This window comes from Pinus tabuliformis, chromosome 8 (assembly GCF_031772625.1).
Source record: "Pinus tabuliformis cultivar Carrire ecotype Pingquan chromosome 8, CPIR1, whole genome shotgun sequence".
In the NCBI taxonomy this organism is placed as follows: domain Eukaryota; kingdom Viridiplantae; phylum Streptophyta; class Pinopsida; order Pinales; family Pinaceae; genus Pinus; species Pinus tabuliformis.
Window position 1 is genome coordinate 1,401,982,020 of NC_142294.1, and position 22,662 is coordinate 1,402,004,681.

The following is a 22,662-nucleotide window of genomic DNA, read 5'->3' on the forward strand; positions in this document are numbered from 1 at the left end:
TAGAATTCCAATCAACCTTCCATGGCTCGACCTTCGTCTTTGTCCGAATGGTATGGCACAGTTTAAATAAGTTTGGGCCGACAGACTTTACAAAGTCTTGCTGGGTGGCTTGGGGTCAAACCTTGTGAGCTCCCACTTGGGCAATTGGATATGCTTTGTATTGAAATATGGTTCGTATGAACCATATATATATATATATATAACCGTTGAACCATCATATTTGGCTCCATTGCCAATTTGTCCTTGCCATTTGGAACTCCACCAAGTTATGGGTTGGCTGGACCTATGTGGCTATCAATTGGGTGCCACGTGGCACCATTTGATGGGGCCATGTGGTTCCTTCCCCTTGGCCCACGTGTGTACCCAATCATACTTGTCTTGCCACATCATATGTCTAGTAGGATACCACGTCATGCCACGTGGAGTGTCTGGTGGATAACATGTGGTGCCTCTTGAGGGTGCCACATGTCGCCTTCTGGGTGTGCCACGTGGCATTATCAGTGCCAATTTTTGTCTGTCTACACAAAAATTCAATTGAACATATTTTCGTCATACAAACTTCGATTGGGGTGTTGTTCACGTTGTTGGAATCGTCTCGATGAGATATACAACTTGGTGTTGCTTTTGTTGAGATTCAAGGAATTCAAATTTTGAGCCTTTTTGGGATCCTCCTGGATCAATCCTCCCCACCGAGAAGCTTTTGGGCCTCCAAAATATTTATCAATCAACATGTAGGTGAGGGAATTGCTCCCTCACTTTCTCCTTTTCAATCCATCGTGCCTTGCTGTGATGCATTCCATTGAAATCCCCTCGAAAGTACTCCATATCTCCTTGTCGTGAAGTCCTAGTTCTTTTATCTAGGATGATGTCTTCAATAAACTTGTCCAAGTACTCTGGAGAAAACTCATCCACTGATAGAAATTGACTACTCTCCTCTGGATCCATGATCATGGGAGGTTCATAAAGTTTCAAGTTCTCTACATTGACTACAAAATACATTTGCATATAGGCTGGAAGATCAAGGCAATAAGCATTTGTTCCAATCTTTTCTAAGATGGTGAATGAACCATGTCTGATTGGTTTCAACTTCTTGTCTTCTCCCTTCAACCTGTCCTTGTTGATGTGAATCCATACTCGATCTCCAACCTTGAACTAATGATCAACCCTGTGTTTGTCATGTCGGGCCTTATACTGTGCCCGACTCTTCTCCAAATATTCCTGCACTACTTGATGAATCATTTGGATCCACTAAATGAACTTGTGAGCTTTGTCTTCATCACTTCATTCACTAGAATCCTCATCTTTACCAAAGACCAAATCTAAGAGTGACTTTGGCAAGTACCCAAAGCATGTTTCAAATGGTGAACTTTGAGTAGAACACTGCAAAGCCTTGTTCTATTCATGTTGAACATAATGTATCTATTCATCGCACAACTTAGGATGCTTGTTGCAGTACCCTTGGAACAAATGAACCACCTTTTTGTTGACGACTTCTGTCTGTCCATTGGTATGTGGATGAAAATCCATACTCCTCTTTAGCTTGGTGTCCATCATTCTCCACAAACTTGTCCAAAACTCTCCAAGGAATCGAGAATCTTGATCCAAGACAATGGATGTGGGTAGTCCAAAATGGACCCATACATGCTGAAAGAAAAGTTGAGCAGTTTGCTCAACAATAATCTACTTTTTACATGGCATCAAGACACACATCTTGCTAAACCTATCCACTACTACATACAAGTAGTCATGACCCCTTTTTGACAAAGGAAACCCTCTACAAAATCCATGGAGATACTCTCCCAAGGATGAGAAGGAACAGGGAGTGGTGTGTACAACCTCAATTTTCTATTAGTGGGCTTACAAATAGAGCACATCACACACCCCTTTACATACTTGGTTACAATTTCTTTCATCCGAGGCCAATAAGAAAACCTCAACAAATGATCTAGGGTTTTTCCTATTCTAAAGTGACCAGACATAAGAGAAGTGACGTCACACACCCCTTTACATGGTTACGATTTCTTTCATTCGAGGCCAATAACAAAACCTCAACAAATGATCTAGGGTTTTTCCTACCCCAAAGTGACCAGACATAAGAGAAGTGTGAGCTTCTTGAATTATATGGACTCTTTTACTTATAGGAATACATAACTTGCCAAGATGGTACACCAATTTTCCCTGCAAATCATAGTTTTTCACCTGTGATCCATGGGTTAGCCTCTCATAAACATCTTTAAAATCTTCATCAGTAACATACTATTCAACATAACTATCATAAGATAAAGAAGCATTCTTCAAAATAATAGATGTAAAAATAGGAGGTCTAGAAAGCATATCTGCCACTTTGTTACTTGTACCCTTCTTGTATTTGATTACCAAATGGAACTATTGAAGGAATCCCATCCACTTGAAGTGATGAGCCTACTGCAACTTGGTCTGTGACTGGAGATACTGTAAGGGATGATGGTTAGTATGTATGGCAGTCTCCTTCCCTATCAAGTAATGCTTCCATTTATCGACACCTTTGAAACAAGGCATACAACTCCTTGTCATACACGAGATAGTTAACAACAACTTGAGAGAAAGTCTCTAATTGGTAATAAACTAGTTTACGATGCTGTATCAATACTGCACCCATGGCATATCCACTAACATCTGTCTCGATCTCGAATGGATGTTAAAGGTTTGGCAAGGCTAGTACTAACATTGTACTGATCTTTTCCTTCAAGGTGTCGAAAGCCTTTTGTTGCTTTCCTCCCCACTAAAAGACCTGCTTTACACTGTACATGACCACATTTGTAAGAGGGGCATCTTTTTGAAGATGGATCTTGTGTTGAATTTCTCTCTTGGGGGGGAATCCACCTAGTTCCTGAAATATCTCATCATAGTTAGAGACAATATCAAACATTTCTTTCGTAGTGAGAAACATTACAACCTTTGAAAGCATCAGATGCTTCAACATATTTTGTCCTCACAACCATGAGCATACACTTCTTGCTGGAGTTGATGAGTCTCTTCATCTGTCTTGCACTGACAAGGGTTGAATTGACTTTCATGCGGTGAGCTCTGACAATATATTCCACCCCATCTTTGGTGAGATGGTACTTGTTCTCATGTCCAAAAAAAGACTACTTGCCTATGATACATGTATGGGCTTCCTAAGGCTATGGCACAAATTTCAAGTGGGACAATATCTAAATCAACCTCATCTATCAACTTTGAAGTAATGGCAAACCTAACTCGACGACATTGAGTTTTTCATTGTCACACACCCAACCAAGAGGATAGGATTTTGGATGAGGTCTCGCTTCCAAACCCAATTTCTTAACAATTGATTCTGAGATCAAATTAACTTGAAAACCCATATCAAACAATATATATATTTTTGTGTGCTTAGATACAACTCTTATGTGAAACAATTCACTTCTTTTTCTTTCACCATCATGGGCTATACTTTTAAAACTTGAACTAGCATGAAAGGAACCTTTACCTTGTACCCTAACAACCGTGATATGCATCTCATCACTGAATCAGAACCAAGGTTTTGTTTCTTTGTAGAAACTGTCTTCTACTTACCTTTTCCACCAAACTTCTTAGGCTTCAATCCCGGATGTAGCTTCCAACGATGCTCCTCATTGTGCCCTTCTTTCTTGTAATGAGTGCAAGAGGGATTCCCTTATTCTTTCTTTTCTTTCGCTGTATTCTTGTCCTTTTATTTCTCTTTGAACTTGTTGTTCTGAGGCTTGGATGAGGCTTTTTTTATGATCTTCTTATCCATGTTTTCCCCCCTTTTCAAGATGAATTGCTTTCACACTAACTTTATTTAGATTAGTGGGACTAAACAACAATAATGAATGACAAAGATAATTGTGTATAGCACCAATGTATTTCATCAAAGTTTTTGGTATCTCTAAAGGAATATTCAATGCCAATGCTTGCTTCCTAAAATCTTCTGTAAAATTTTGAACATTCTGACCTTTGCCATGTCTCAAGTTTTGCCATTTCATCATAGTTTTTTTTCCATAACCCAATGGGTAAAACTGCCCTCTTAATGCAGAAACAAAATCAGACCATGATAAAAGTAGTTTACCATTATGCTGACTACCTTTCTGAAGTTTGCTCTCCCACCATACAAGCGCTGTGTCTCCCATCTGAAGAGATGCCAACTAAATCTTTGTTTTGTCATCTTCGATTTGTTGTATACAATAATAAAATTCGATCTATCTAATCCAGTTGTTTATTTTCTCTACATTAGCTTCTCCATTAAACATGGGCAAATTAAATTTCACGTCTAACTTTAAAAATAGCTTTCTAGAAGCATTTTTTTGATGACTATTTGAATGATGAGAATGATGGGAAGAGGAAGAGCTTGAACTGGAAGATGGAGATTCAAGAGGTTCTCCTCCACATCCCTGGTGTACCGATGCATTATCATTTGATGTAGTTACCTCTTTCATGCCCTCTTTCTCCATTCTCCTTTCATAATCTCCAAACAAATTTTCCACCCGATCCGCCATCTGTTAGAAGGCCTTGTGGAAAACCTGTTCATTCTCTGTGTGCATGTCATTATCCTCCATTTTCTTTCTTCGAGTTGCACATCCAATCTCGAGGTTAAATATTTGAGTTTTCCTTCACCCTCTTTGAGTTTGGCCTTGGTAAGCATCCACACGCACAATTCACATCAAAGAAGATTGCTTTTATACCAACATGGTCCAAGATATTTCCTTCGATGATTTTAGACATAATTGCTTAAAGAGCATGGAAATAACATAAATGTAACGTCCATGAAGAAGTAACAAAATGAAGACAATATAGACAATGCACCAAGATTTGTTAAAGAAGTTCACTCGCAATGTGTTAGCTATATCTCTGGGCCCAACTTCAAAGTGGAGAGGCCTTTATATTATCTCAGCAAAATAATGGCAAGTACATGGAAAAATACATGGCAATACCTAACTTTTGGGAGTGACCTGAAATTTTGTTGCTTAGATCCTAATTCCAACTGGACCAGTGGATTCCTTGTTAAATTTTGTGAAAACTGAGTATAAACTTGACCATGTTATGTAATTTTCATCTCTTAGCCCCTTAGGGAATCTTCAAGATGCCCCAACAATCAAAATATTCTAGGAATATTCCTATAGAATATTACCTAGAATGTACCCTGGGAATCTTCCTCAAAGAACATGCCTGCTCGGCATAGTTATGTTGTGCAGATTTCCACTCAACCTTCCGTAGCCCAACCTCCATCTTTGTCTAAATGGTATGGTGTGGTTTAAATAAACTTGGGCTGATGAACTTTATAAAGTTCTGCTAATGGTTCGTTGGCAAGTGGCTATAATATGTCATGGGTGGCCCAGGGTCAAACCACACAAGCTCCCACTTAGGCAATTGGTTATGTTTTGTATTGAAATATATATATATATATATATATATATATCTATGTGGTGCCAATATAATAAATTTCCGTTGTCGTTTAGTCAAACTGCTGAACTTCCGTATTTAGCTCCTTCGCTAACTTGTCCATGCAATTTGGAACTCCACCTTGTTGTGGGTTGGCTAGGCCTATGTGGTTGTCAGTTGAGTGCCACATCGCACCATTTGATTGGGCCCCGTGGTGCCTTCCCATTGGCCCATGTGTGTGTCTAGTCACCCTTTTCCTGCTACATCATACACCCAGTAGGACGCCACATCATGCCACGTGGAGTGTTTGGTGGGTGACACGTGGTGCCTCCTGAAGGTTCCACATGGTGCCTCTTGGGTGTGCCATGTCGCACAATTAATGCCAAATTTTTGCTTGTTTGCACAAAACTTCAGATGAACATAACTTTGTCATACAGATTGAGGTGTCATTCGCATCGTTGGAATTGTCTCGAAGAGATCTACAACTTGGTGGTGGTTTTGCTGAGATTTGAGGAATTCAAATTTTGAGCCTTTTTGGATCCTCTTCGATCACTTTGTGTGCCCATGAAACTCTGACCGAACTTGCTCTTATATTCCCACGACACTGCTTATACGCTGCGAAAAGGAAAACCACTAGCCATACCACTACAATTGCCCAAGGTATTGACTGATAATGGTTTGATTGTTTTGGTCTAAAGTGTTTTTTGATATATTAATCATGGTGAGAATGGATGTGTGGATTTGGTCATAGGATAGTGGAATAAAGTACTTGTTGATTAATGTGAGTGATTTGGTCCATATTGCATTGATCTAACATTTTGATCTGGTCACATAGTTAATACGTTGATGGGTTTGGTCCAATATGTTGCTTGAGTCATATTGAGCTCGTTGATATGGTCTAAATGCAATGAATGTAATAAATGTTTATCGATCTGGTCATTTTGATGCCTGGGAAAAGTGTTTTTAATGGAAAAGGTGCATACTTGAAAATGGTTAGAAAGAGTGCGATTTGAGCTTGAGTAATGTGTGTAACCTGTGTGATCTGTGGACATAATGATATACTAATATGTTGATCAATGTATGGGTTGGATATAATGTATATACAGTCTGTGTGAGATCGAAATGCGGTGGCTACCTATTGTTTCATGGTGTGCAATTGAAGTTAAAAGTATGTATCAATGCGATTTGCAGATGGTCAAGTGTAGCAATGGAATGTCTGAACAAAGCATACATTTCAGAGTTTAGACGTGGTGTGCTTCAGATGCAATTCGAATACCCCTCGATGAGAACGATATCAATCAAGTATGTTGTGCGGTATACCAATGATGCGATTAGATGATGTTGAGTTTGGAGTTGTTCATAATGGCTCTGTTGCAGAGTGTTGATTTGTGTAGCTTGGGAGGTACTCCAAGCCCTAGGGTTCAGGGTTTTGAGGGCAAAGCGCCACAAGGGTCACTTGTGGGCTTGGAACCCAAGTATGGGGTTTTGCACCCGGGATTTGGGTCAAAACCATGATGAATTTGAGCTTGGAAAAATTTGAGGTGATAGAGCTTGGCGAGCTGATTCAAACGCTCCAAAGATTACTCAAATCGGAGCTCTAAAAGCGAAGTTATGAATTTTTGAATTTGACAATTAATTATGGACAACCAAAGTCATGTAGGTTTGAGTAATTTGTCCAAGAGACATGTCTCTTCAAATGAATTCGCGGAGCCCCTCATTGGTGTATACATAGAGGGTGAAGGAGATTCATTTTACTCATCCATTGTGCAACATGCATCTTGGAGGAGAGCTCGTTGGAGAGGTTATCTCTGTGCCCTAGTCACAACAAAAGAAGGGTGGACACCAGCAAAGGTTTAGGTTTGTGTCAAGGGTTTTTTGCAGGTGACTAATGGTTGGTTGAAAGCCAAGTTTTGCTGGAGGAAGGGCCGAGGCTCTGTGCTTGAATGCCGCACCAAAATACTGGACAACGAGTTGATTTGAGGTCTGTTTCAGGGCTAGTTTTAGAGGCTAAGATTGCAGGAAGGGAGCCGAGGGTAGAGGTAAGGTTTGTATGCTATTTAAGGGTTGCGTTGAGGGTTGGAACCTCTGTCTTAGCAGGTCGTGGAAGGAGGATAGACCTGTGGTAAGGTCGCAGATCCTTAACCACATAGAAAGGCTATGCGTAGGGTTGTTGTGGGGTTAATTGAAGCCCTAATCTAGCAGCGTGGAGGAAGAAAGATAACATGTATGTTTGGAGGCCTTGTATGGGGTTAAATCCGTGTTTGGAGGGTGCTTTGTGCTACATCAAGACTGAGTGCTAGGCTGCAGGCCATAACATCTCAGTGAGGGCAAGCGTGGAGCTAGTTGAGGGCTGTTCTATGCCCTATCCTTTCAGCAAGGAGGAGGAGACCTATACTAGGAGAGGCCACAATCATTTAAGGGCTGTTTGGTGACTGTTCTAAGGGCTGTTGCAACTTGTGGGTGCCCTAACTAGTCACTAATAGAAGCAGACTTGTTGCAGTAGTACAAATCGATTTGGAGCAGCAATTGGAGGTGTGTTGGGTCACAGTTTGTTGACCATATTGGATCAGATTGTTTGGGCAACCTGTGGGAGCCAATTTGGAGGCGAGATGGGGTGATCGTGTGTCTTCATTGGAGCAGATCTTGTAGTGTAGTATTGGGTGCCATTGACTTGGTGGAGGGAACTATGTTGGCTACTGAAAGTAGCCCTAGACAAGCTATCTTGTTATGAAACCAACTCACAAAAAGATAGAAAAGATAGATCAACGCCTTAGAATTCAGCCTCTTCGAGGGGGAAACCTACTTTACATTACATAAATGAACAATTCTTGGATGATTCAAATGACAAAACCTCCTTTCTATATATAGGAGTCTAAGGAGTCACAATATAACCTAGCCGACCTAAGAATAATAATATAAAGCCACAAAAATAACAATAAAGGGATTCTATGGGGCACAGTAATAACAATATGGGGACAATAGGGGCACAACAATATTAATAAGGGATACAAATACAATAGTAATGGGGTAATCACTAGTATTATAGGCACCTAACATGCCCCTCTCCTTCAAAAAAGTGTTGTCCTCAACGCTTGAGTAGTTTTGGATGCTTCTGTATAAAATTCTTATCCTCCCATGTGGAATCTTCTGCGGATAAGTTCTTCCACTTGATGAGATACTCCGAAATTGATCGATTTCGTAGCTGTCGAGTTCTTGTTTCTGTGACTGCTTCCAGTTCCAATATAATTTTTCCTTCCTCGTCAAGTTCTGGCAATATTGTTTGAACTGGGAGCTTGTCGCCTATAACCTTCTTTAAACATGAAACATGGAAAACTGGGTGCACTCGAGAAGCTGCAGGAAGCTCCAATTTGTATGCCATAGTACCAATCTTTTGCAACACCTTGTACAGACCATAATACTTTGGTGATAATTTATTATCCTTCTTAGCTTGCTTGAGGGACATTTGTTTATATGGTTGTAGCTGTAGGAATACCCAATCACCTACATCAAAACTTCTTTCGCTGCGATGTTGATTTGCTTGTTGTTTCATTCTATTCTGTGCCAACACGAGGTTATCCTTTAAGAGTTGGAGGACTTGTTGTTGATGTTCGATGTGATGTTCCACTGCTTGAACCTTAGAATTTTCTCTTAAATATGATGTGATGGATGGTGGCTGATATCCATAAAGTGCCATAAATGGGGTCATTTTTGCTGCTGTATGGAAGGAAGTGTTATACCACCATTCAGCCAGAGGCAACCATTTGACCCATTGTGTCTGTTTATCAGATACAAAGCAACGAAGATATTTGTTTACTATCTCAGTTTGCCCATCAGATTGAGGATGATAAGATGAGCTATGAGCTAACTGAGTACCAAGACAAGAAAATAATTCTGTCCAAAAATTTCCAGTGAAAATGGGATCTCTGTCACTTACAATAATAATCTTTGGATTTCCATGTAGCTTTTGAATTGTTTCCATAAATGTAGTAGAAACTGTGCTGGCTTTAAATGGATGTGATAATGTACAAAAGTGTGCATACTTGGTAAGTCTGTCAACTACCACCATGATGACACTCTTTCCCTCAGACTTGGGTAAACCTGTGATAAAATCCATTGAAACCTCTTCCCAACGTTGGCTTGGAATGGATAAAGGTTGTAATAGACCCGGGGTCTTAATTGTTTCAACTTTATTTTGTTGGAAAACCAAACATTCCGCCACAAACTTTTGAATATCCGATTTAAGGCCATCCCAAAAAAATTCTTTCTTAACCCTGTGGTAAGTTTTTAAAAATCCTGAGTGCCCTCCTAACGGAGACGTGTGCAATTCCATAAGAATCTTTTGTTTGAGTTGGGAATTCTTACAGAGGTATAAGCGATCTTTGTACCATAATGAATCATTTTGCCAGCTAAATGTATCAGATGTACTGGAATCTTGTTGTAACTTTCGAATAAGTGCCCACACTTCTTCATCATTCTTCCATTCCTCCCTTGCTTCGTTTATCCAATCTGGTTGGATAATAGAAATGGCGCACAACAATGCTTCCACATCCTCATCCTTTCTTGAGAGTGCATCTGCCACCACATTTTGCTTCCCTTTTTTGTAGATGATTTCAAATTCATAACCCAACATCTTTGTGACCCACTTTTGTTGCTCTTTAGAGGATAATCTTTGTTCTAAAAAGTATTTAAGGCTATCATGATCCGTTTTTACCTTGAAGTGTCTTCCTATTAGGTAGGGTCGCCATTTCTTAAGTGCATGTAGTATTGCCAACATTTCCTTTTCATAAATAGCTTTGTGTAAAAACTTTCCCTTGATTGGACGACTTTCAAAAGCAATGGTTCTTTCATCTTGCATTAAAACAGCACCAATTCCATTTCCTAAAGCATCACATTCCACAATAAAGGTTTTTGTGAAGTCCGGTGCAGCTAAGACCGATGCTTGGCACATTGCCTCTTTAAGATGTTCGAAGGCCTTTGTTGCTTCTGGAGTCCATGAAAATGCATCTTTCTTCAATAATGTTGTTAGAGGTGCTGCTATTCTCCCACAATTCTTAACAAACTTGCAATAATACCCTGTCAACCCGAGAAATCCTCGCAGATGCTTTATGTATGTGGGGATTTTCCATTCCTTAATGGCTTTAATATTGCTAGGGTCTACCTTAACTCCTTCATGAGATACAATATGACCTAGATGTTCCACCTCTTGTACTCCAAAGAAACATTTGGATCTTTTTGCATATAATTGTTTCTCCTCCAATAGTTGTAGCACCCTGTCAACATGTTCAACATGATCCTTCTAAGACTTGCTGTAGATTAGTATATCATCAAAAAATACTAACACAAATTTTCTAAGGAAGGGTTTGAAAATGGAATTCATCAAACCTTGAAATGTAGAAGGTGCATTGGTAAGGCCAAAAGGCATGACCAAAAATTCATAATGACCCTCATGAGTTCTAAATGCTGTTTTCGGAATGTCTTCAGTCTTCATTCTGATTTGATGATATCCTGAATGAAGATCCAACTTGGTGAAGTAAATTGATCCATGCAATTCATCCAGTAATTCATCAATGATAGGAATGGGAAACTTATCTTTAATAGTGAGCTTTTTGAGCTCCCTATAATCCGGAAACATGCGCCATGATCCATCCTTCTTGTGCACCAATACTACTGGAGCAGAGAAAGAACTTTGACTAGGTTGAATTATACTAGCCTCTAGCATTTTTGCAACCATACGTTCAATTTCACTCTTTTGGGCATAGGGATATCTATATGGCCTGATGTTTGGAGGAACACTTCCTGGAATTAGATGAATAGCATGATCATGATCACAAATAGGTGGGAGACCTTTGGGAGTCTCAAATACCTTGGAATGATTGTCCAAGACTTTTTGGAGATCTGGAGAAATAGATGATTCCGATGTAGAAACATCTAGCGAACATAATTGTGCAATTACACCTCTTTGTTTCTTTTTTAGAAGCTTTGTCATACCGTTAGAGCTGATTATCTTTCCTGGTTTCCCTGTAATACCCCTTAATTCAACTTCCTTTCCTTCCGCAGAAAATTTCATGAAAAGTTCTTGAAAATTAAAAGCTATTGTACCCAAGGATTGTAGCCATTGGACTCCTAGTACAACATCAACACCTCCCATTGGAATGGAAAGCATTGGGCTAGTCAATACATATTCTCCCATGGATAGCTTGATATTATGGCACTTTCCAGAGCAATTTATCGTTCCTCCATTTGCAACCATCACTTGACACTCTGGTGCTGGATATAGGAAGCAATTCAATTCTTTTGCTATCTTACAATGAATAAAATTGTGGGTACTTCCTGAATCCTTCAACACTATTACCTTTTTCTTCTTGATTTGTCCTTCTATCTTGATGGTTTGAGGAGTGGTATGCTTCCTAGTTGCCATAATTTTGCCTTCCATTTTTCTTGCTAACCTGAATGCCTTCTCTAATGAATCAGGTTCCCAAAGGCGAACATCATGTTGGATATTATCCTTTAAAGTCCCTATGAACACATCTATCCTATGCTCCTCTGGAATATTTTTTACCCTTATGTTCAATTTTTTGGAACTCCTCAATGTGCTCCATTATTGAACCCTTTTGTTTGAGACTTATCAATTGGCTAAAAAAAGTGTTGCTTTTTGTATCCTCATAATGTGCTGTCAATTCTTCCGTAAAAATTGCCTAAGTGATAATTTGTTTACGAGAACAAAGCCATTGATACCATACAAACTGATTTGGTTCCAAATATAAAGTTGCAATACGTACCTTTTGTGTGTTTTGCACATTATTGAAATCGAAAAATTGCTCTATCTATAATATCCATGTTGCGAGATCCTTGCCATCAAACTTCCTCATATCGATTTTTGGAATATGGTGGGTCTTCGATCCAACATTAGAGTCTATGAAATCATGATTAACATTTCTTTTGTTCTCATCATGAATTTCCTTTACTACCCTTTCACCATTAGTAAGCATTTCTTGTAGAAACTTTGTCAAATCTGTCTTCAAATCTATCTTCAAATCGTCCATCTTAGCTTCCACGTCATTCATCTTAGCTTCTACGCCTTTCTTTAAACAATCCATCTTAGCTTCTACGCCTTTCTTTAAACCATCCATCTTAGCTTCTACATCTTTCTTTAAACCATCCATCTTAGATTCTGTTACTTTTTGTGCAAGTGACACTTGTTGCACTTGGTCTCATAATTTTGATATATCATGTTGCATTTCTTCCTCTTCTTCATGAGTCATGCTAGAGCTTTTAGGTTGTTTACTAGGTGTTTGCATTTTCTTTCCACGGGGCATCAATTACTGATAATAATGCTTTACTATGCCCTTCGAATTTCTTCAAACTAATTTTTCAAACCAATTTTATGCAAAACATTAAAAAAACTACACACCTTTTTTCACTTTGTAGGAGCTTGATATTGAATCTGATGTATCTCTATAATTTCGGATCATCCAGTTCTGAAATTGCGACTTGCGGTAGCCCTCTGTGTCCTCTTTCCAATGCCACCAGTGTGATCCAAATTGGATTCTTCAGGGAAGAGTTATGCCAAATCTCCCACAGTGACCTGATTATAGATTAATTTAGTAGAGCGAACTTGTACGACGTGCCACGAGTCACTGTTTCGACCTTTGGCTCTGAAAAATATATGCAAGAAACTACAGTTCGTCCTCTTTCTGTACCTTCTTACGAAATTTCAATCCGATGCTTAGAGAGAAAGTTATGACGATTTTCCCAGGTCACCTGTTTGGAATGTAATTCAAGAGTCTTCAAAAATACCAACTTCCTTAGATTATATCTCCGCGAATATAGTGCGAAAATCTCTGAAATTCGGACCCGAGGTTCAGTGCGATTTCGTCTCAAATGGGGTTTTTTTTTTTAGCTTCTAAAATGTCGCCGAAAAATAGTTATTGCGAAAATGCCACGATGACCTATTTGGAGCAGCGAAATCCTAGAATCCAAAGCTCTGATACCAAATGTTATGAAACCAGCTCACAAAAAGATAGAAAATATAGATCAACGCCTTAGAATTCAGCGTTTTCGAGGGGTCAACCTCCTTTACATTACATAAATGAACAATTCTTGGATGATTCAAATGACAAAACCTCCTTTCTATATATAGGAGTCCGGGGAGTCACAATATAACCCAGCCGACTTAACAATAATAATATAAAGCCACAAAAATAACAATAGAGGGATTCTATGGGGCACAATAATAACAATATGGGGACAATATGGGCACATCAATATTAATAAGGGATACAACTACAATAGTAATGGGGTAATCACTAGTATTACAGGGACCTAACATATCTTGAAGTGATGAAGAGGAGCTGAAGATTGGGTGAAGTTTGCAACCTTATGAGTAGCTCTTTGATGGACGAAAGAGGCTACTAGAAGGCAGATTGGAGCTCGGGAATTGGCCAACCTAGAGAGCAGATTTATGAGCCTGTGTACATGCAACAAAAGTGACATGCAACAGTGTTAGGTGGCAGCCCTCCTGGAGTCTCGCTGTGTAGTGGCCTTGATGGACAAAGGCACTACTAGTGAGCAGTACAAAAGAGAAGGACTGACAGGACAAGATTCGACATAGAAGCTACAACGAATTTTGTCATTATATCTTGTATACCATAGACTGTTTTATTATTCAAATTTGGTTTAATATAACAAATATTGGGTTGTACATTATTGTACAATATTTGTTAAAATTGTCTATCTTGTGCATCTGTGATTTACTGCTTTATATTTTCCGTTGTGCAAAGTAGTTAATGGTTGAGATTCTTAGTTTGGTAGTGTCAGATATTTTAAGATTTTAACCTAGATCCAAGATCATGGAAATTCAACATGGTATTAGAGCCTGTCTGAGCTACTTTGGAAGTAAGTAAATCAAAGTTGTGCACGGTTAAGTACAACTTAAAAGGGAGTTGGTCACATTATAGGTGACAATATCGAAGTTGCAGGCTGGTATCCGGTATGAGGACAGGTTGAAGGGGTTGTCCAACTATAGTCCATGGAAGGAAAGGATCAAGTTGGTCTTGCAGGTCAACAGGATCTGGGAGTTCGCTAATAAAGCCATCAAAAAACCAACTAACCCAAAGGAGTTGGAAGCGTACGAGGATTTGGATACGAGGGCGAGATTGATCATCCTAGATGGTGTGAAGGATGTCCTAATACCTCATTTGTCCGGGAAGAACACTGCACATGAGATGTAGATGGCTCTTCAGAATTTGTTCAAGAATAAGAACGAGAACCAAGTATTGGTATTGGAGGATAAGTTGAAGTACACCAAGATGATAAAGGGTGAAGGCGTGACTTTGTATCTGATGAGATTGTCTCAAGTCAAAGATGAGATTGCTGCCATTGGTGTGACTATTTCAGATGGAGATATGGTGAGGATTTCTTTGAAAGGGTTCACCGAGGAATGGAAGCCCTTTATCAAGGGGATCGCTGCAAGAGAGAAGTTGCCACACTAGAATATGCTGTGGGATGACTTCATTCAGGAAGCGTTGCGAGACGAGGATCTTCATCCAAAGAAGAATACTTTCAATGATGACGTGGCACTTGTAGCACAAATGAAGGGTAAGCAAAAGAAGGACTTGAGAAAAGTCATGTGTTTCAACTTTGGCAAGATGGGTCATTTTTCGTCGAGATGTGTGATGAAGAAGAAGGGAGATGATGAAAAGAAGAAAGGAAAGCATTTCGCCAGTGTTGCCATTATGCTGAGATAGATGATCTCACGAGGAGATTGGAGGAGGAGGACTTTGCTATGATCTCACATTTCTCATAGGGTACTATCAATGAGGATGGATGCTACATGGATAGTGGTGCGATGAAGCATATGACAAGGTCACAAGAGGTTTTTGAGACTCTAGTTGAATGGGACTCGAAGTTGCACATGGTGTTGGGTGACGAGTTAGTTGGAGATCTGAGGATCGAGTGTTGTACCATTCAGGATGGAGATAGGACGTGTGATGCGGGTCCAAGATGTACTGTTTGTACCAGGACTTATATATAGAGTGATTTCCGTCTCGATGATCAAGAGGAAGGGGTTTGAGGTCTTGTTCCAGGATGGAAAGGCAAGACTCAGGCCTAGAGGCTGTAAGTCTGATGGGATTGCACTTGGAGTTAGAGAGCATGGTCTCTACAAGTTGACGGGCAAGCCTGCGGATCATGGAAAGACGCAGGTGCAAGTTCCAGAGGAGCAGGTGTAGGTGCAAGCTTCAGAGGAGCAGGTTCCCGAGAAGAAGGTACACTTTCCATGAAAGAAGGTCCAGGTTCCAGAGACTCAGAGGGAGTCGAGTTCAAGAGGTAGCTTGCAGGTTCAAAGGGAGACATTGCCGCCCAAGAAGAGAGCGTGGTCAGTGGGCAACAATGGTGATCCTACAATTGCCAAGAAGGAATCATGGAGAGATTGGAAAGTGATACAGGAGAAGAAGAAGAAGCAGGATGCTTCCAGTCACAACGACACTTCCGAGAAGGGCGTAGTTCACCGTATAGGGATTGTTGTGATTGTGAGCGTAGGAGTTGGGAAAGTGTTGCGGGTAGTGATGATGATGACGAGATACTTCCTAGTCTTGGAAGAACCTCCCTCACTATGAGGGAGTGTTGATTTGTGTAGCTTGGGAGGTACTCCAAGCCCCAGGGTTCGGGGTTTGGAGGGCAAAGTGCCACAAGGGTTACTTGTGGGCTTGGAACCCAAGCATGGGGTTTTGTACCCATCAAGATTTAGGTAAAAACCATGATGAATTTGCGCTTGGGAAAATTTGAGGTGATAGAGCTTGGCGAGCCAATTCCAATGCTCCAAAGATCACTCAAATCGAAGCTCTAGAAACGAAGTTATGAATTTTTGAAGTTGACAATTAATTATGAACAACCAAAGTCATGTAGGCTTGAGGAATTCGTCCAAGAGACATGTCTATTCAAATGAATTCGTGGAGCCCCCCATTTGTGTATAAGTAGAGGGTGAAGGAGATTCATTTTACTTATCCATTGTGCAACATTCATCTTGGAGGAGAGCTCGTTGGAGAGGTTATCTCTGTGCCCTAGATGCAACAAAAGAAGGGTGGACACCAACAAAGGTTTAGGTCCGTGTCGAGTTTTTTTAGGTGACCAAGGGCTGGTTGAAAGCCAAGTTTTGCTGGAGGAAGGGTCGAGGCCCTGTGCTTGAAGGTCACACCAAAACACTGGACAACGAGGTGGTTTGAGGACTGTTTTAGGGCTAGTTTTGGAGGTCGAGATTGCAGGAAGGGAGCCGAGGGCGGAAGTAAGATTTGTATGATGTTTAAGGGTTGTGTTGAGGGCTAAAACCTCTGTCTCAATAGGTTGTGGAAGGAGGATAGACCTGTGGTAAGGCTGCAAGCCCTTAACCACACAGAAAGGTTATGTGTAGGGCTGTTGTGGGGTTAATTGAAGTCCTAATCTAGCAGCGTGGAGGCAGAAAGATAAACATGTCTATTTGGAGGCCTTGTATGTGGTTAAATCCTTGTTTGGAGGACGCTTTGTGCTACAGAAAGACTGAGTGCTAGGCCGCAGGCCATAACATCTCAGTGAGGGCAAGCGTGGAGCTAGTTGAGGGCTGTTCTATGCCCTATCCTTTCAACAAGGAGGAGGAGATCTATACTAGGAGAGGCGACAATCATTTAAGGGTTGTTTGGTGATTGTTCTGAGGGCTGTTGCAGCTTGTGGGTTCCCTAACCAGTCACTAAAAGAAGCAGACTTATTGCAACAATACAATCCGATTTGGAGCAATGGTTGGAGGTGTGTTGGGTCATAGTTTGTTGACCAGATTGGATCAGATTGTTTGGGCAGCCTGTGGGAGCCAATTTGGAGGTGAGATTGGGTGATTGTATGTCTTCATTAGAGCAGATGTTGTAGTGTAGTATTGGGTGCCATTGACATGGTGGAGGGAAGTGTGTTGGCTACCGAAAGTAGCCCTAGACAAGCTATCTTGAAGTGACAAAGAGGAGCTGAAGATTGGGTGAAGTTTGCAGCCTTATGAGTAGCTATTTGATGGACGACTACTAGAAGGCAGATTGGAGCTCAGGAATTGCCCAACCTAGAGAGCAGATTTATGAGCCCGTGTGCATGCAATAGAAGTGACATGCAACAGTGTTAGGTGGCAACCCTCCCAGAGTCTCGATGTGTAATGGTCTTGATGGACTAAGGCACTACTAGTGAGCAGTACGAAAGCAAAGGACCGACAGGACAAGATACGACATAGAAGTTGCAGCGAAGTTTGTCATTCTATCTTGTATACCATAGACTATTGTATTATTCAGATTTGGTTTAATATAATGAAGATTGGGTTGTACATTATTGTACAATATTTGTTAAAAATTTTCTATCTTGTGTATGTGCGATTTACTACTTTATATTTTCCACTATGCAAAGTAGTTTATGGTTGAGATTCTTGGTTTTGTAGTGTCAGAGATTTTAAGATTCTAACCTAGATCCAAGATCGTGGAAATTCAACACAAAGTGCATTTGACAAAGTGACGCTGTGTGATTTGGAGCTTGTGCTTCAAGGGTATCAAATATGTAAATGACAAAGTTTTGTATGGAGGACAATGTTCTTGTTGTCATGTTCCTGCGGTGAAGATTGGAGATCAAAGGCATACTATTTGTGTGTATTGCTAACAATTTGTGTTTGCAGATGTGTTGATGTGCCAATGATTGATTCATAGGCCAATGGACATAGTATTGAAGTTATGGGCTAAGTATATGTGCTGCTCTTGACACTATGTTATGTTGATTTTCCTTGTATTAGTCATAAACTTCATGTATTTATGTTGTTGCCTATGATATAGTGAGAATGGTAGTGTGTGAGTTAGAGGTATGTTAGGGTTTGGATATTGTTGAGATGTTGTTGCGGTCATGTCTTGTGAGTGTGTATTGATGAGTTGATTGTATGAGCATATTTTCTTGTGTGAGGAGAGATTGATTTTCTGTTGCAGATAGAGGTTGTATGTAGAGGCATTTTGTGTTGTTGATGAGCAAAGAGACTTTGTGGGTCTAGTATGAAAATAGATGAAACGAGGCTCACAATTGTTTTGTGCAGATTTTGTGGGCCTAGTTTGAAAATGTATGAAATGTGGTCCACAAGGTTTTGAAGGTTGGGGCCTTCAGTGGGAAAGTGGTGGCTTGTCGACAAGTAGTGGCTTGGTGATTCATGGAGTGGAGGCTTCTTTCAAGTTGTGGCCTGAGAAATTGGGAGTGGTGGCTTCCCTTCGGTGGTGGTCAAAGAAACTATTAGAGGTTGGGGCCTACATATAGTTGAAAGTGGTGGCTTTTATCTAGTAGTGGCCTGGAGCGAGTGGTTGCTCACATGCATCTCAAGTCAGGGCTTGCACACTAGTGGTGGCTAATGATATGATGTAAGAAGAGGAGAAGGAAAGCGTATGGTGGTTTTTCTCCTGGAAGGGTTTCCACCTAATATATGGTATTCTCATGTGTGATGATGTTTATGTTCTACTCTTATGATCTTGTTCTTTGGTGTTATATATGATGATTATATGATTTACATGCATGTGTTATCTACTATTATAATTTGCTACTAATTATTGAAAGATCAGTTAATGGTTTGTAAAGAAAAAAAAGGTGTAAAAGTTGATCCATCTAGGACAATCTTATTTTCACCCCCCCCTCTTAGTATTGTCAAGCTCCCAACAATTGGTATTAGAGTGGGTGTCTTTAACTGTAGCTTGATCGTTGGAAGACAAATTTGGTAAAATTTTGGAAAAAAAGAATTTATGATGGATTGCCAATGAGTGTCCTTGCTCAATGCTGCAAATTACTAGGTATGGAGTGAGAAGGCTAAATCTGTTTTGTTAGCTTGTGTATCTAATGTTTGGAGGCTAGTGTGTGAAGGATGTGGCAAGGATCCTCTCTCAACTAAAGCGATGCAACAAAATGCCCAAGCAAAGTGCGTGATATATGAAAATCTTCGCAATGCAGATCTGGAGAAGATTGCGGATCTGAAATTTGCTAAAGACATATGAGACAAATTGCAAGTGTTGTATGGAGGAGATAGTAGCAGTAACAATGGAGAGAAGTGTAAGAAGAAGAAAAAGAAGAAGGAATTTCAAAAAAAGAGTCTCAATCTGATGAGATTCATCTCCCTAGTGCGAATGGAGCAACAGATCACCACGAGGAGAAACCAGAAGAAAAAGGATTAGGAGATCCAATTGTGTTGCAACAAGGTAGATCTAAAGGTATAAATGCCGATAAATTACTTTTGAGTGATATTTTAAATGCATCTAATGATAGCCATGTTGAGGTAAATAGTCAAGATGAGGATGATGTTATGCTTATTAAAGCTGAACTTGAGTCAGCCATGGTTGTAATAGACAAACTAACTGTTGAAGTAAGTAGGCTAAAAGTTGCATGTAGAGATCAAGAAAAACTATTTAAAATCATTGATGAGGAGGAGAATAATCTCAGAGAATAAATCCCCAGCTTGAATATCCAGTTACAAGAGGTGAAAATGATTGAGAATGTGATGGCTAATCATCTAAAAGAAAGAGGGGGCCAAGTTGAGAAAGTAGAAGCTGAAGTGGTCCCCATGAGGAAGCAACTAGAACAAAAAGACAATCAACTCAAGCAGGAGAAGATTATAAGGCTATTGGACAACATTCTTAAGAGCCAAAGATCTCCCTTGAACATATATAATCTTGGCTTTCATAAGGGAGAGTCTACGTCACAAGCACATGCAAAGAAGAATGCATATCCTAAAAGGCCTGTAGTTGAAAATGGAAAATGTATGAGCAACAAAAAAAGGTAGCAAGCAACAAAGAAATGTATCTCATGGAGCACCCTTGACTAGAAGACCATTCACTCTAAGAGAAGATTATGGTAGGTTTTGTTATCACTTAGAAAGTTTCTTGGCTGTAACAGAAAACTCCCTAAGGTAACCTTTTCAAACCAATATTGCAGATTGAAGGCTAGCCCCTTCAATCCAGAGAGGGTTCTCTCTGACAACCTAATCACTAAGCTTAGCAACTAGTTGTGTCTTCAAACAATGGCTAGATCTTCAGTAGGGTTTTTGGATTTTGAGTGTACTGGTTGGATGAGGCAAATAATTTATTGGGCAGTGGAGTCAACAAATCAAGTTTCAGATGTAGTTACCAAGATCTTGACTGTATGAATCAAGAGGGATAGAGGCAGGATAGATGGAAAATTGTAGACATATCAAACATCATCTGAATGGTAGTAGAAGGAGAAAACAATCCACTATAGCAGGGCATGAAACATGAATCCTGCAAGCTTTAGGAGAAATAGTGCAGATGTCTAAATCATATGAACCAAAGCATTAAACTAATGAATTCTGTCACATAATCTCATTTAAACACCAGAAGATAACAGATAAATGATATCACATAGAAAGGAAACTATCATAGAAGAAAACTGATTGAGCATACCATCACAAGAATCTTTGTATCATGAACATAATATCCTAGTCCTCTTGGCACTTGAAAAGATGAATAATTTGATCACACACAGCAAAAGAATACTTTGTTTCAAAGTCCAACCTCTCTTCCTTCTTTTTCATTCATTATATAGGAAAAATACATAAATCTGAGATCCACAATGTTTGGGAAAATATTAATTACAATAACCATCAAGATCCAAAAGAAATGGATCTAAAAAACCTCTTCACCCATCTTTAGTCTGATCCCCAAGTCGAATTTGATGAGGTGGCCTTCAACTGTTGACTTGGCATTTTTATAGGAAACAAAATTTCAAAAAATTTGGCAAATTTTTGAAAAATAGGCTTCAAAGAGGAATTCGTATCTCTTAAACTGTGAAATCTATGTAAAAATTTAAAGAGGTTTTTTTAAATCAGCTCATTCCCCACAAAAACCTCTTTCAAATTTGAAAAATTCATCTTCATCTTCTTGAAAATCGCACCCAAAGTGGATGACTAAAACAAGAAATAATTAAATATTTAAATCTTGAAAAATAAGCTGCAAATATTCCTTCATATCCTTCAAACCATGCTAGTTGGGTAAAAACCAAGAGAGGTTTTTTTAAATTGGTATGTTACCAACAAAAACCTCTTTTGGTTTTTACAAATTCATCTCCATATGTTTGGAAACTACATTTGAAAATAGTGACTAAAATAGGGAAATAATAGAATTACAAAATCTGGAAAAATAGGCCTCAAAGATTCCTCTGTAATTTCCAAACCATGATGCATATTGTAAAACAGAGGGAGGTTTTTGTAAATCATCCCGTTCCCAACCTATTGATTTACATAGGGTTGTAGATGTTTAGTTCCCCCATGAGATTCTGGGTTGAGATGTGCTCTTCGATGTAGATTCAGGTTGATATGTGCTCCCTGATATGATTTTTTGAGATATGCTCTCCGAAATTATAGAGGGTGGAAGCTAATGCTCCTTGATTCTTCTTCTTTAGATTCGAGAATGTTTCAGCAGATAGAGTTGAGCAGAGATGAGACATGACATGTCGACATGATTACGTTTCATGATGTTTGATGATCAGATATTGATAGATGGAAGAAGCTAATGCTCCCCGATTCTTCTTCTTTAGATTCGAGAATGTTTCAACAGATAGAGTTGAGCAGAGATGAGACATGACATGTCGACATGATTACGTTTCATGATGTTTGATGATCAGATATTGACAGGTGGAATTCTCCCTAGTTGAGAGGGAGTGTTAAAAATTGCAATTACGGTCAAATTCCACTTTGTACAACTCATTTGATGGAGATGATGATGGAATTGAATTTCTCTTTTCGAGAGGACCAAAATCGACCTAAAGATCACTCAAATTGGATAAGGGAAAGTGTACTTATGAAGGAAAGCCCACATATGCACATTTGAACAAGGTCGGCCCCAAAGCAAATTGGACACCCATGGAAGCCTATAAATACAAGTGACCTCAATCTTATTTGGACATCACCTCCAAGCATTTTCTTCTTCTCTTCTTCATTGATTGGATTTCATAGCTTTGAGGCAGAGATGACAACAAAGGTTCGCAAAGGTCCGAAATTACAGGGTCCGAGGCTCACATCTGTTTTAGGGTTTTGGGCTATAGTCGTTGGCTTTCCATAGGGAAAATTCGACCATAGTCACAGGCATCACAGGCTCAAGGGAGCGATTGGAAACCTTCAACTGCACGCACAACTCCTCATCCATGTGATCGAGAAGTTTGACTCAGATTTGACTGAGGACTGAAGTTGACCACAGTTGACCACATACGAGAAAAGTTGTCTTTGATATATTT

General features: G+C 39.7%; 1 pseudogene; it reads left to right on the plus strand.

Moving 5' to 3' along the window:
- The first annotated feature begins 15,449 nt into the window (after positions 1–15,449).
- Positions 15,450–22,662, plus strand: part of LOC149240796 (putative methyltransferase PMT2) — a 130,457-nt pseudogene continuing 123,244 nt past the window's right edge.